The 15,809-nt window shown below is 38.9% G+C and overlaps 1 long non-coding RNA gene across 1 annotated transcript in view; it reads left to right on the top strand.

The window, feature by feature from the left end:
- LOC128600233 (uncharacterized) overlaps positions 1-15,809 on the top strand; it is a 108,172-nt gene that overhangs the window by 19,181 nt on the left and 73,182 nt on the right. Inside the window, exon 2 of the long non-coding RNA XR_008384535.1 lies at positions 5,892-6,114. This is a non-coding gene — a long non-coding RNA (uncharacterized LOC128600233). The remainder of the gene's footprint in view (positions 1-5,891; positions 6,115-15,809) is intronic.

The raw sequence follows: 15,809 nt of genomic DNA, 5'->3' as shown, positions 1-15,809 counted from the left end.
CCATTTCTGTGTATCATATGCCAATTAATGGTTCTTCTCTTGGTTCCCATAATCTTACTTGTAGTGTTCTGAAGGGTGAGAAGTATTGTGGCCATCAAAATTACCTTATTTTTTTCTTAAAATGGTACATTTCCTCAGATTAAACATTTGATATGTTTTCTATGTTCTATTGTGAATAACATACGGGTTTACGAGCTTGAGATTTGCAAATCATTGTATTCTGTTTTTATTTACATTTTACACAGCGTTCCAGCTTTTTTGGAATTGGGGTTGTATATAGTCAATATGACAGATTCTTATCATAGGGAGGAATTGTATCAGTATATCATAAACTATACTATATGGCACAGCCCTAAGTGCTTGTTGAACGGTCCCAATACAAAAATTCTCCACCATCCAGCTCCAACGGGCCCCTGTTAACATGAACTCATGCGCTTGTGCACTTCTTACAAAGTGTGAACCTGTGTGTGTGTGTGTGTGTGTGTGTGTGTGTGTGGGTGGGTGTGAGAGAGAGAGAGAGAGAAAATGAGAATGAATGACTGAATGAATAGGGACAAAAGTAGAAATAAAAGCACACAGTAAAGGTGTAAGGGAGAAATGTACAGTATGAAAATGTTGGTTAAAAAATTCTTTAAATGTTCATCTTTAGCTTTTTAATGGAAGAAGTATAAAGGCAGGTGGAGAGAGGGAGGAGGGAAGGAATGAGAGAACACTTAGGCAGCACTGAGCTCTTGGCCTTGAGAAAAAAATGATTATGGTGGGTGTTTGGATCTCAGATGATGTACGCAGCATTATTTAAAAGGTTGGCCTGTCTGATTAATTAACTAGAAAAAGACTGTGGACCAACAGCAGTGTACAGTTACTAACAGGCATTCTAGAGGCTAAATTATACTAAGAGTAAATATACTGAGCTTCTGAAATAATGATACTCTGGAAAAGTACATCTTATCACTGTGTTTTATAATCTGCACAAATTCTTTTTGTAGAACTTTACCCTGTTCAGAATATCTTCATTTGCTTGCTTTATTTAGCATGAGCCAAGTGTTTTGGTTCTTCCATTCTTCCATGCAGGTGTAATGTTCTCTGTTTTAATGATAATGATAATGAGTCTTTATTGGTCACATATACATATGCACAGTGAAATTCTTTTCTTTGCATACCCCAGCATATCAGGAAGCTGGGGTCAGAGCACAGAGTCAGCCATGATACAGCGCCCCTAGAGCAGAGAGGGTTAAGGGCCTTGCTCAAGGGCCCAAAAGTGGCAGCTTGAACCCCCGATCAGTAACCCAGAGCCTTAACCTCCAGGCCACCACTGCCCCCATTAAGAAGTATGCAATCTCTTCCCAGTGCTTCAGTGAATCACTGACCAGCTTTTAAGTTCACCACATTGCACTATGTGTGTTTCACATAGCACTCTCCAATAGAAGCCTAGAACTAAAATAATTGGCTGAGCCGAGTTGGACATTGTTGGATTCTCCTCACTAAGCGGATCACCTTATGTCCAAAACAAATAAGTTCTTCAAATCTTAATAGATCTCTATGAGTCTCTTATCTATCCTAGCTAATATTTGTGGACCTTGTGCATCACTCCTCTCCGTTTCAAGTAATTAGCTCTTTAAAGGATGCATGGATGATAAATAGTAAATTCTAATTAAGCAGATTGTTCATTATGTGTTTTATGTATGGACCCTGGGCTAGTGACTCTGTTTTTTATCGGACGATTCAGGGCTCAGTACTGTGGGCAGTTCACCCAGGGAAGTGGGCACAAGCTGCTAAATCTCCACATTAATCTCATTGCTGAGGTCAAGATGGTAATTTAGCGGTGTTCTCTCTCTGGGGCCACAGCATAATCAATTGCTCTGTCTAAGCCTTATTTTCTTATCACTACAATATTTAACTGCAGGAGTAAGCAATTGCTTGTTAACTTGCATTGCTCTTGCTGTGTTTGTGAACTTAGTAAGTACTTTAAATTAAGATTCTTAACTGGTTATGCTCTCAAGGAGTTCTTAGGCTACTTTTTCAGATTCAGTGCAGCATCTTTTTCATCCCAGAAGGACTTCCAGCTTCTTGGGTGCTGATCTTCTTAGAGTACATCTAGTCACAAATTTAAGACCGTAAGATGGTTCCTGCTGGAATTAATTTAAATTGGAGTTTTGTGGGAGCATAAAAGAGAAGTCCCTCCTGAGTAGTTCCACAATTACTCCTAATGGTCTATGTTCACAAAATGGAGTTTAGCAGTTGAAGGTTAGGAGAAAGATCTACCTTGTTCGTATCTAACTTGATATGTACTTTCCCTTTAATTTCATGCAACAAATTTTTTCAACCCCACCACCTGCCTGTCATTTCTACTCTTCCATGCTTGTCTCTCAGCTGGTAGCCCGACTTTACAGTATACAGCAGAGGCCATCCAGAGCTCTGGCCCACATTCTTAGAAACCGTTCCTGCACTTCCACAGTATTACAAATTCCCTTCATTACAACCAAGGGCCACAAACCTGTTCCAGCATGACAATGCCCCTGTGCACAAAGTGAGGGAAATTAAGACATGGTTCACCAATGTTGGAGTGAAGAACTTGAGTGCCCTGAACAGAGCCCTTACCTCAACCCCACTGAACACCTTTGGGAACTGAACAAGCCTTTGGCCATGTAGTGTAGTTACAATTCATCTTGCATGATCAATGAGAAACCATGTCAGTCAGCAGCCAGGGTGTTTCTGAAGCATTTTTAGTTTGTGTCAAGTGCATCTCATTTCACGCAGTCTGCACCCCAGGCTTTTTCTCCTGACATCAGTGCCTGATCTCACTAATGCTCTTGTGGCTGAATGAGCACAAATCCCCACAGCCAAAATCTCCAAAATCTAATGAAAATCCTTCCCAGAAAAATGGAGGTTATTAAAAGAGCAAAGTGAGGACTAAATATGGGACAGGATGTTCAAAAGCATATATGAGTGTTATAGTTAGGTGTCCACAAACTTTTGTCCATGTAGTGTATAATATTCTAACCCTGGCTCACGCTGAGATATTATTTAGACTGTGGAAACAAATGGAACCCTGTGAAATAAAGTGCTTTTTTTTCAGAGGGTATGAATGCCAACACTGACATGTGTAACACCAGAGGCACACACTGCTGGACACTGACCCATGTTAACATCATCCTTTCCTGTCACCATGTGTGTGTCACCATGCCCCAAAATGACTTATTTCCAGCAGTGCATCTATTTTTTTTGTTGTGCATGGCCATGAGCTGCTCTATTCTGTTCACAGCTCAATTCAGCTTAATCATAACGGTTAGATAGGCGGCTACACCTTCATTCATTTCTACTTCTAGATTTCAAGTCTCATCAAATTGTATTTGTGTGTACAAGTCTGTAAGTGACTTGTGCTTTCATTTCACACCATGTAGGTGCTAATTTGTCACGGCAGCTTGCAGGGCAATTAGGGCCTGAAGTGTCATCGGCCTTCATAGCAAATCATGTTGGAGCATTTGAGCGATAAGGAGTGGCAGCTAGCAGCTCATACTACACATGCCTAAAGTGCTGAATAAAAAGTTATGTGATGCATAAAACATACTTAAATACCCAGATTTAATCATGAATGAGCACAAGACACAAAAATGAGCTGTGATATAATCTTGGTAATGGAGTCACCAATCAACTAAAGTAAATATTAACACTGGGAACAGGGCAGAAATACACCAATAATGGGATGCCATGCCATTACTGGGCACCATGCACACACACATTCACACATACAGTACACACACCACCGACCAGCATGTTTTTTTGGAAGTGGGAGAAACCACCTGGTGGAAGCCCACACAGATACGGGGAGAACATGCAAAACTCCCCACAGTAACCTGAGCTCAGGGTCAAACCAGGCACCCTGGAGCTGTGGGATGGCATTGGTTCTCATTGCGCTGGCCATCACAAAACATTATTTGTATATTTGTTTATTTACTGGTGTGTTGCACATTTGCAATGAAGGAAAAATGTGTTTGAATGATTTTTTCTTTCGTACTTTGGGTTAAAGTTAACGTTATTCACACTTTAATTTCTCCTCTTAATGAATGCTTACTGTGTTTATACTTTTACTCATAACTTATACATTTTTATTATCCTTCACTCTTATTTTTAAACAACACATTGGCCTTAAGACACTCCCTCATCCTGTCTACAAAATAGAATAATGTTACTCATGCCTGGATCCTGCAGATCCAGGAAAACAAATGTTTTAACTTTTACCACTCATGGTTCTGGGATGGAATAGAATGAAGCACAATTTTTTTTTATTCAATATATATGGAGTTTGTTAGTATGGCATAACCTTGACTGCGTGAAAAAGATAATATATATATATATATATATATATATATATATATATATATATATATATATATATATATATATATATATATATATAGTTATTTGTTCAGTATAATAAGTTAGGTAGATTAAGAACAGCTAACCATTTTGCCGAAGCCTGATTCAGCACCTAACTGACCAGGAAAATAAAATGTCTGTGAAATCGACATGCCACCAAGATATAATATTCAACAACACAGTAATTTAATAACAGTTTGAATCTCATTTACAAAAAGCAAGAAAATTAGATCTGTTAGATCTTTAGTACAGGCTGTTTTTTATTCATTTTCCCCCTAAACACACTTCCACCATGTACAATACAGCACCAGCACAAGTTACATCATCAGGACTTGGGCTTAGTTCAAATAAATGTTGCCTCTTTAAGAGTAGGCCTATAATTTTTTTTTTAAAATGAGAATTTGTAAGTATTCAATCACACTCTGTCTGTGCTACAGATCTGAATAGCCAAGTGTGTAATGTGGATTTTCCATTTCGCAGCATATCCTAATTAAACAAGCTTTTAATACACATGGTTTGGTGTAAAACTATGGTTTCTTTTATTCAATTTCTTTTTGCATTCCATTAAAATGGGGAAGTCCCTTTAGAAATGACTATGTTTCTCAACAGCTAATAAATTAGCGAATTATGTTAAAATTATGTAAAACTTTACAGGCCATCTGGTCATGCAGTGTTTCATGAAAAATATTTGTTCTCTGTTGGCCAGGAAACACACATCTGAATGAATTAATGGGGGATAATATATTTCCCAACTCACTGATCATGCTCTCAAGTTACAACAGCTTTTGTTCCAAATAAATCTGTCTGTAACTTTGTTGTTAAAACTTGGCTAATTTACCTAATTTTTCATTTTCAACAGAGATAATTGCTTGACGCATACTTTTGGTTGCGCTGGATTAAAGCCAAGTCAGAATTTTCCTTTAACTCGATTTTGGGAATGTGAAGAGGATTATCTGTTTATATGTCGTCTTTACTGAGATGGAATAATTATTGACTCTATTTTAAAATAACATTATTTTAAAATAACATTGCTACTGGTATTTTTTTTCTAAAGTCCTCGAATGTAATTTTTAAAAATGGATTTCAGTTATATACAGAGATAATTCAGATGTTACCCATCATCATTAATGCTTTTTATTAATAGCCATTGCACATAACCTTAATGCCATATCAAGGACCAAGCCATGCCATCGAAAATGGTTTTCAACAAACAACGTGATGCTGCTTTCATAGAAAAATACTATATGACCATCTTTTATATGTTGATAATATTGGTGGTGTGATGTTTTGTGCACCGTATAGCCTGAAATAGGACCATTTTAAGCTAATTTACTTTCTACAGTGCCTCACCATACATCCTAACCTGTAGCGGGTTAGTGAACAAAATAAACCTTTTCTGAATGTATGTTTGTGGTCATATATTCTATTAAGCTTTTACAGTTACTTCAGTGCCTTTGAAAATACATTTCCATAATGTTTGTTGTTTCTGTGTGTCTCTCATTTTGTGCTTACAGGTTTCATATATACATGTGGTGGGACGTTAAAAGGAAGGAATGGGACCATTGAAAGCCCTGGTTTTCCATACGGTTACCCAAACGGGGCAAACTGCACGTGGGTTATTGTAGCAGAGGAAGGCAACCGCATTCAGATAGTCTTTCAGTCTTTTGCAGTGGAGGAGGAATATGATTTTTTATCACTCTATGATGGACATCCTCATCCAGCCAACTTCAGGACAAGGTGAGTACCGCTCATGCTGGTGTAGAAGCAGAGTGTTCTTCAGGTTTTTAAAAATATGTTTCTTTAATGATCTTCCTGTTAATCATTTAGTCTTCATTGACACATTGTGCAGACCCATTTAAGCTGACACTGAGAAGCACCTTGATTCATTTTTCCCGTCTGCTGCAGAAATAAAATGGAGATGTGTGGACCGAAACTACTTACAGTATTTGCTGCATGAGGAGTTCGGTGCAAACTAGGCCATGGATACAGAATATGCATTGTGATGTGCAGTATTTAGCTTTTCTCGAGGAAAATGGGGTTTATAACACAATCTCAGTTAATGAGAATTTCTGTCTGCAAACAAGATGTGATGGGGCGTGGCTGCTTAATACACTGCCAAGAATTCTCCTAAGTTAATTAAACAAAAGCAATATTATAATATGTATGTCCGATATTAATTCTATTACAGCAGGAGTAATTGGGGGGGAAATAGACATTGTTAGTATAACTAGATGTCAAAAGCCATAATAATAATACTGAGTTGAATACTGAATTGATTTTTACTCATGCTATGGTTTATTTAGTAGGCTGTTTTTAAGATAATGTATAAATATTGCACACAGTTTTAGTCGAAAGTGGATAAATGAAGCATAACAGGATTCAGATTCATAATTTATTGTGAATACAGAACAATCATGGCTAATTGTTACTTTTTTTTTTAGACTTTTATAGTGGAAATAATAAGAGCTAGGTATTGTGAAAACATTGTATTCACCAAATACACTATATGCAGATCACCAAATTAATCAGACTGAAATTAATGGACCCTTGCTGTATTCATTTTTCAGTTGCTTAGAGGCACTTTGGTCCACTCATTTTGTTATAAAGTTTTGTTGAAGGTGTTAATCCACAATGACATGAAATTACTAGTTAGGGCTGACATTAATTTCATGATGTGCAGCACATGCAAAATACTACACATGATGTGAACGTTCACTGCACTGTCTGGTTAGATGTGACTGCACACACTGATGGAGAGGTCGAGGCTAACCACATTGAGCATGTGTAGTAGTATTCTTTGCTGTACATGTGATACATGTCTGACACAACTGGATATTATGAGGACACTGGAAATGGCTTCACTTGGGGTAAATGAGGTCACAAAAGACCCCACTGAGGTCATCGTAAAGAGAATAATGAAAGGTGACTTATAAAGGCAACTTTGTAAGTAATGCTACTTGCAGGTATTTCTCCTATGGATATTATACAACACTGTAGGGAAAAGAAAACTCAGTTATTAATTACAGTACACGATGAATTTCATGTTGCAAACTAAGATATACATCCATCCATCCATTTTCTATACTGCTTATTCTTCAGGGTCTCAGGGAACCTGGGGCCTATCCCAGGAGGCATGAGGCACAAAGCAAGGTACAACCTGGACAGGGTGCCAATCCATCTCAGGACACATTCACACACCCATTCATACACTACGGACACTTTGGACACACCAATCAGCCTACCATGCATGTCGTTGGACTGGGGGAGGAAACCGGAGTACCCGGAGGAATCCCCCACAGCACGGGGAGAACATGCAAACTCCACACGCACAGGACCACGGTGGGAATCAAACCCCCGACCCTGGAACCCCCAACCCAATAACCCACCGTGCACCCAAGATATGCACACAATATACACTTAATTAGGAATACCTGTACACATGCTCATTCGTGCAATTATCCAATCAGCCAATCATGTGGCAGCACCATGCATAAAATAGTGCAGATATCATACAGGTCAACGGCTTCAGTTAATGGTCACATCATACATCAGAGCAGGGGAAATGCGATTTGTGTGAATTTGACCGAGGCCAGATGTGCTGGTTTGAGCATTTCATAAACTACTGATCTCCTGGGATTTTCACACAAAACGGAAAAACAGGTCCGCAGCTGGAAACACCTTGTTGATGTTAGAGGTCAGAGGAGAATGACCAGATTAGTTTCAGCTAAGTTAAATAAACACTCTTTACAACTGTGGCGAGCAGAAAAGCATCTCGGGATGCACAACATGCTGAACTTTGAGGAGGATGGTTTCCAACAGCAGAAGATGACATTAGGTTCCACTCCTGTCAGCCAAGAACATGAATCTGAGGCTACAGTGGGCACAGGCTCATGGAAACTGGACAGCTGACAGTAGCCAAATATGTGTTGTATTTACAATCTACAAGTTCCAGGAAGGTGTTCTTCTCAAGCTTGTGTTTTGAAGTAGAAACAACTAAAGAAGTACCAAAAAAAAAAGCCAAAACAAAAGCAAGTCTCCCGTATTCCCAAACTCATCCATTACATGGACCTGTGGTGTCAGTGATACAGCTTTACAGAAAGGGATGAGCATTGTACGGAGGCTGACTGTATTTGCTGCTCTCACCTGTGCTGCTAGTTTTGTGTACGTCGGCATGTTTCATGCCCTGTACAGGCAGCGAGCTGGGTCAGGGTCGCCTCACGGGGGCCTTGTGGGATTTAGCACCCAGCTTGTGCTGTAGTTCCACACACTTGTCAGCTTCCAGCTGTTAGGCAGCCTGCACAGTGCCGCTCCACCAGTCTCATGTTTTCTTTCTTTCCCTATCTTTACCTCTATATCTCTGTAATTTCTCAGTGTCTCTCACTTCTCACTATCTCCCTACCACCCTCTCTCTTTTTGTTTGTCAGGGTTTCCCCAGTATTATTTTTTGACATAGAAAGTTAACATTTTTGACATTTCGGTTTAATATGACACAGAATATGTGGTAATTCCAGCATCTCGAAACCCCTGTGATTTCACTGCACTATTCAATCATGCTAATATCTATTCATCATATACATTACTTGTGCAAAGAGTCCTATATACAGTATACTAACAGTGACATGACATGATTTAACACAGCAGCCTGCTAACGGTGAACATTAGACAGAAGAGTCCTTCCAGTAGTCTTCTCATTTGAAATAGAGGATTATGGATATTTTTGTGTTTAACTGTCTATGAAGTTCTGGATCATTTGCAGCTCCAATATAGTAATCACAAACAATTGTCCTCCGACATGCCAACCAATAGGATGCTGGAGAATGTGAGCAGGAAAGGGGAAAATTAGCTGAATGAATTATCTAAGAAAGGGCTTACACTTTCTTTTGTGCCCATCTCATCTCTCTCTTTGTCTGTTTTTATTTTTTTTTTTAATTTCTCCAAGAATGAAAAGGAGTAATGATGGATCCAAGTGAAACTGTTTGAAGTGTAAATAATGTAAGGTTTTGCAGGTGATAAGTTTATGCTTTGCTTTGCCATGTTCCCCGGAATTCAAACACATTGCATGTTGCTGTTCTACTTCACTAAATTTTGCACCATATTTATAGATTTACCTCTCTGATTTCTCTCCTTCTTTCTTTTTCTCTTGGACTTGCTTCTCTCTGTTGAGATGCCATGTTTTGGAAGAGAAATGTATAGCGTTTTTTCATGATCACGCTGCTCGTCCTTAGAGATCTGAAACAAATAAATTGAAGATCAGCTCATAACAACCTGCTCGTGACCAAGAGACTATTTATGGTTTGCGTTTTAGCTTAATCTGTGATTTGTTTTGGATGTGTAAATGTGGCTCTGTATGTAGAAGAAAAAGAGTGTACTGCATGTATTCTTTATGTATGACGGTACAAATCTGAGTGTGTCTGTGTTTCAGCTTCAGATCCAAACCCTTAAGTTAGATTAATTCTCTCCGAGTTGTTTTTGAGCGTTAAAGGAAACACATGTGGTCAGTGATTTCTGCCTCTAATTTGTTGTGTGGACTTGTATTTAAATTATTCCCATGAGAAGTTAGCAGTGGTCGGCTGCGCTGACATCACAGGGGGACACTGCTAGTGCAGTTACAATGGCATTTAATAATGAGAAAGAGTTTCAGTGATGGCAAACATAAGGGATATCAATCAGAAAAACTAAAGATTAAGAGCTTCTCATCACTCAGCAATCTCCAGCAACATGCAATGTCATATTAATGAGAAATCAGCATAGTTCCAGAGTAGAAGAATGCAGTGCAGCTATACGACGGAGCTGTGAGTTGCGGCAGAGACTTGACTGATTAGCGAGATGACATTGTGATGATGTGTGATGATGTTGATGGCAGTATTAGCATGAAAGTTGAAGTTTTGAAATCTGATCTGTTAAAGCAGAATGAACAGATAAGGAGATGAGAGAGCCGGACAGCCTAAAGGACTAAAGCACTACTGGATCGCTCTCTTTAGGTAGAGGTGAATTTACGGCTAAATCCCACTGGTGCAGCTGGGAGCAGGTAGTCGAATGGCATTGCGTTTAATGTAAGAAACCTTTAATGAAATGGAAAATACACCAACGTGTTAATGAAAAGTTGATGATAGTTTAAATTTAAAAAGTCAACTCAGAATTTCATTACAAAATTAATCTAGCATGCCACTGATGATCCTGTTTATTATAAAGATTAATATACAAGTCACTCAGGATGGATTTTTCCTTTAATGTAGCTTAGCTATGATATTAGTGAAGCCTTAACAATACGTAAAGGTAGAATTAGTGTAACAGATATAACTATTTTGATTTTAAATGAAACCCATGACTTCCCCACATGGTAGATATGCTATGTACAGTATATTGTATATTGCTATGTACAGTTCATCAGTGGTCAGAGTTTGTTCTGACTGTGATTGGCTGGATATTTTTGGTTGATGGATTGTTTGTCAGAAACTAGTGCAGCACACACACTAACATGCCACTTCCTTTTCATTGTTACTGCTATCCTGAGAGTAAGAGTGTCATGTATCAAGGAGGGAACTCTGGACTTCATTTCCCAGCAGCCACTGCACCATACTCATCAGTATCACATGACCACCTGCACCTGATTTACGTTTCGGTTAATGAGCACTCTAGTATATATGCCACTGTTTGTACTGTTTTCCTTGTCTCATGTTAATGTCTATATATGCTTTTGGCCATGCTTCCATGGTTAGTTTTTGCCACATTGTATTTTGCATTGTTTGTTAGTTAATTAAATGTTTGAAGATCTGCGCTTGCTTCCGAAATCACTTTGTAACGTGACCGAACGTGAGACCTATAACGGAAGCAGCAGATCAATATGGAATACATGGGCTTCACTCTGTCACCTATGTTTAAGAGTACTACGCTTTGCTACGGAAGCAGCAGGAGGACATGGGGGAGTCTGGGTACAAGTAGGAGCCTGTTAACTGGGCTGGCCCCCTCCCCCCCCCTCCCCCATTATGGATCTAGTCCAGCAAACCGACTCAGCGGAGAACGTAAGTCAGCCTCCCTGCTCGTCTGAGGACGTCGCTCAGCCTTTCGGATTAACTGAGGACGTCGCTAAGTTGCCCTGGTTGGCTGAAGACGTTGCTCCGTGTCCCAACATACCCAAGTGCTCCCCTCTGTTCGCCAAACCCCGTGCACAACGCCGCTGTGCTTGCCTGCTCTACTGAGGATGTCGCTCTGTCACATGACCACCTGCACCTGATTTACATTTCGGTTTATTGAGCACTCTAGTATATAGGCCACTGTTTGCACTGATTTCCTTGTCCACGCTTCCGTGTTTAGTTTTTGCCACAGTATTTTGCCTCGTGTTATTGTGTCTTTGTATTTTGTTTGTTTATTAAATGTTTGAAGATCTGCGCTTGCTTCTGAAATCACTTTGTAACGTGACAGATTTTAGTCTCCACACTTTCTGTGTACATTCCATAGTCTTTTATATAATGACTCACAGCAAAAACCGCTTCAAACACTTTTTTTAAAAGTATCACTTATGCTGGTGTCCTCACAGGTACTCATTGGTATAATCTGTAATAAAATATCACTATGATAAAACTCTTGCATGTGGGAAGGCTATTAGCACAGAGTTTTTTTTTTTCTTTGCAATGCCTGATTTTTGAGTCCTATATGAATACATGTTCATATCGCTGTATCATGAAATTATTCATAAGAAACTACAATCATATGCTGCCATGTGAATATAAAGTGTGGCTATATGGGTAGCTGTATGTCATTATTCATTTTAATCATCCTGCCAGAAATTCTTTTCTATCTGACAGGCTGTCAGTGAAAACAGGAGGTGATATAAACCATATCAGTGTTTTATAAATTTAAAAGACTTTCAAAGCCACCATCATTCCATGATTACTGGAAGTGTTTACAATGCTGGTGTGGCTTAATGAAAATGGAAGAGGATCTTTTCAGTGAGATGTACTTAAAGTCCTGATGAAATCGGTGGCTTAGTGGTTAGCACGTTTGCCTCACGCCTCCAGGGTCCTGGGTTCGATTCCCACCCCTGTGTGTGGAGTTTGCATGTTCTCCCTGTGCTGTGGGGGTTTCCTCCCCCAAAGACATGCATGGTAGGCTGATTGGCATGTCCGATAGACATATCTATCTGACAGACATAGCCTGTCAGATAGAAAAGAATTTCTGGCAGGATGATTAAAATGAATAATGACATACAGCTACCCATATAGCCACACTTTATATTCACATGGCAGCATATGATTGTAGTTTCTTATGAATAATTTCATGATACAGCGATATGAACATGTATTCATATAGGACTCAAAAATCAGGCATGTCCAAAGTGTCTGTAGTGTATGAATGTGTATGTGATTGTGCGATGGACTGGCACCCTGTCCAGGGTGTACCCTGCCTTGTGCCTGATGCTCTCTGGCTCCAGGTTCCCCGTGACCCTGAAAAGGACTAAGCGGTGGATGGATGGAGAATTTACAGTCACTGATGACATCATTCTGCACTTCAGTTTCTCATCAGATTTTCTGTCCAGTCAAATGCTCTCTAGAATCTGAAGTGTCCCAACCCCAACAAGTACGACTTAGCCCGTGTGTGAGGTAGGCTAAATGCTATTGACTATTTAAAAAGGGGGAGAAGCCACTCGCTATGTCCTGCCCTGACTTCATCAACACATCAGATAATGCTGCACGTTTTAAGGCACTTCATGGAGACTGTAATACAAGCTGAAAACACTTCAGAAACGCTCTTGGTGTTGATTGACCTGATCATGGATCATGCGAGATTTGATTAGATTAATTAATTAATTAATTGTACTGTTTATCTACAGTGTTAAAATATTTACAATCCAGCAAATTTGAATCTGAATCACTTAAATGCCACTTTTATTACAGTCACGTGAAAATATGGCTTTTTTGACATATTTTTGACAAGCAGACATTTGATCCTCTTTGAAACAGTGCCTATTAATAAAGTTGATATATTCATCAAATGACACATCAAATTTACATTTTGTAGTAAGTTCCACAATTTAAATTAACAAACAAAAACAGATTAGCTACATGGGAAAGTAAGTACACCCATACATTTATCACACCGTCAAATCCATAAAATTAGAATCCGGTGTTCAAGATCAGGTGGCAGTGATTAGAACCTGCTTAGGGAGTCTTATTTATACTCCTCTCATATCAAGTGTCTAGTGTTCCCTTTGTTATTGAGGTGTGTGGTGTCATCGTGCCAGGATCTAAAGAGTTCTGTAAGGTCTTCAGAAAAAAAGGTTGTGAATGCCTATGAGTCTGGCAAGGGATTTAAAATCATCTCCAAATTATTTGAAATACATTATTCTACTGTAAGGAAAATCATCTACAAATGGTGAAGATTTCAAACGACGTCCCAGCAAATTCAGCCCAAGAGCAGACCATCTGATGCAAAAACAAGTCTCCAAGAACCCCAAAATTTCATCACAGGCTTTCATCTGCTACTAAGTCTTGCAACTATTGGTGTCAAAATACATGCTTCTACAATCAGAAAGAGATTGCATGTCACCTGCATGTGAAGTGTGCCAGAAAAAAGCCTTGGCAAGACTACAGTTTTCCAATGAGCATATAGGCAAAGACCAGGCCTTTTGGAATAATGTGCTCTGGATAGACGAATCAAAGATAGAGTTGTTTGGCCACAGTAACAGCAGACATGTTTGGCGCAGACCAAAGACAGTTTTTCAGGAAATCACCTCATACTAACTGTGAAGCACAGTGGTGGAAACGTTATGGTTTGGGGTTGCTTCGCTGCCTCAGGGACTGGACAGCTTGCATTCATTGATTCAACAATGAATTCTGCATAATATCAAAGAGTGCTTGAAGATAAAGTGAGGCCATCTGTCCGAAAGCTGAAGCTGAACCTAAAGTGTACTTTTTACAGGATAATGATCCTAAGCACACTAGTAAATCCACCAAGGAATGTCTCAAAAAGAAGAAATGGAGGATTATGGAATGGCCCAGTCAAAGCCCGGTTTTGAATCTCATTGAAATGTTATGGGGGGATTTGAAACGGGCAGAACATGCAAGAAAACCCTCAAACATCTTGCACCTGAAAGAATATTGCATGGATGAGTGGTCAAAATTTCCAGCAAGCCGATGTCAGAGACTGGTGGAGAATTATGCAAAACACTTACAAGAAGTTATTTCTGATAAAGGGGGCAATACTAGCTTCTGAGGCCAAGGTTGTACTTACTTTTTCCCAAAGAAGAATATCACATCTATTGGTATTTCTGTTGAATAAATAATTGAAAAAGCAAAATTTCCTTGTGGTTTTGTTCAAGTATATCAACTTTATTAATATGTACCGTTTCAAAGATGATCAAATGTTTGCTTGTCCAAATATGTCAAAAAAGTCCACAATTTCCATGGGGTGTACTTATTTTTTCACATGACTGTAATTTAACTATAATTTTGGTTATAATAATAGTGCATTTTATTTGTAATATGCTCATCTAGTCTTAAAGCACTCAACATTAAAAAGGTAAAAATAAAGAAAAACTCATTGATTGATTGGTTTATTGATTCTGTATATTTACAGTGTTAAAATGTTTAGAACATTGTTTAAACCTACATAACATCAAATTAATTATTAAAATGCAATTATTAATAAATAATAATGTCTTTGCTGAAATAAAGGTTGAGAATAGAATTTGGTTGACCTTTTCTCCTTTCTCTATTGTTTTAGTAAATTATTTCATAGTACAGTATTATTTTACCTTTGGGAGGCTAACCAATGTTTAAATTAGCTTAAAGATTTCCTGGATTTGAAAGCATTCCTCTTCATAACTCATAGACTTTAACCAGTCAGACTCATTGTGATGGTTAATAGTGTGTGTGTGAGTGTGTGTGTGATCATGATGGAGAGCCTGAGCGCTATGCTGGCCCATAAGCACAGACTCATAGTCCTGTGGCGTTTCCAGCATAATTAGCCATCAGTGTGTGTATGTGGATGTAGCTAGAGGAAGCGTGAGCTGCCACCAGCAATTATTCATCGCTGTTGTGTCACTCAAGCCTGCCCGTCTCCATAAATCATTTTTCAGTTTGTTGTGGCATCTGATCGGTGTGTCTGTGGAGAATAGTTTGATGACAGACTTTCTCAGCACCTTGTAAGGACAGAATGTGAAATTCATGAAGAGGTTTACTGCAGAGACACAGAAGGAGAGATGCTGAGCTTTAACCTAAATCCCTCTGTGTCTCTATTTCCATCTGATACATATGTATGACTCACTGAGTGGATATAGCATATGTATTGGTTTATCCTGCATTTGCAGTGGTGCTCTTTGCTACTCTGTTTGTTTGGGAAATGATCTTGGCGTCGGTGGTACAAGTATTTAGGTGATTTTTATGATAGAACCTTTCATCATCTGAAATTGCCTTTCAGCCTTTAATCACCCT

Source organism: Ictalurus furcatus, chromosome 24 (assembly GCF_023375685.1).
Source record: "Ictalurus furcatus strain D&B chromosome 24, Billie_1.0, whole genome shotgun sequence".
Taxonomy (NCBI): Eukaryota; Metazoa; Chordata; class Actinopteri; order Siluriformes; family Ictaluridae; genus Ictalurus; species Ictalurus furcatus.
The sequence above is the reverse complement of the archived record's forward strand: the minus strand, read 5'-3'. Positions and strand labels throughout refer to the sequence as shown.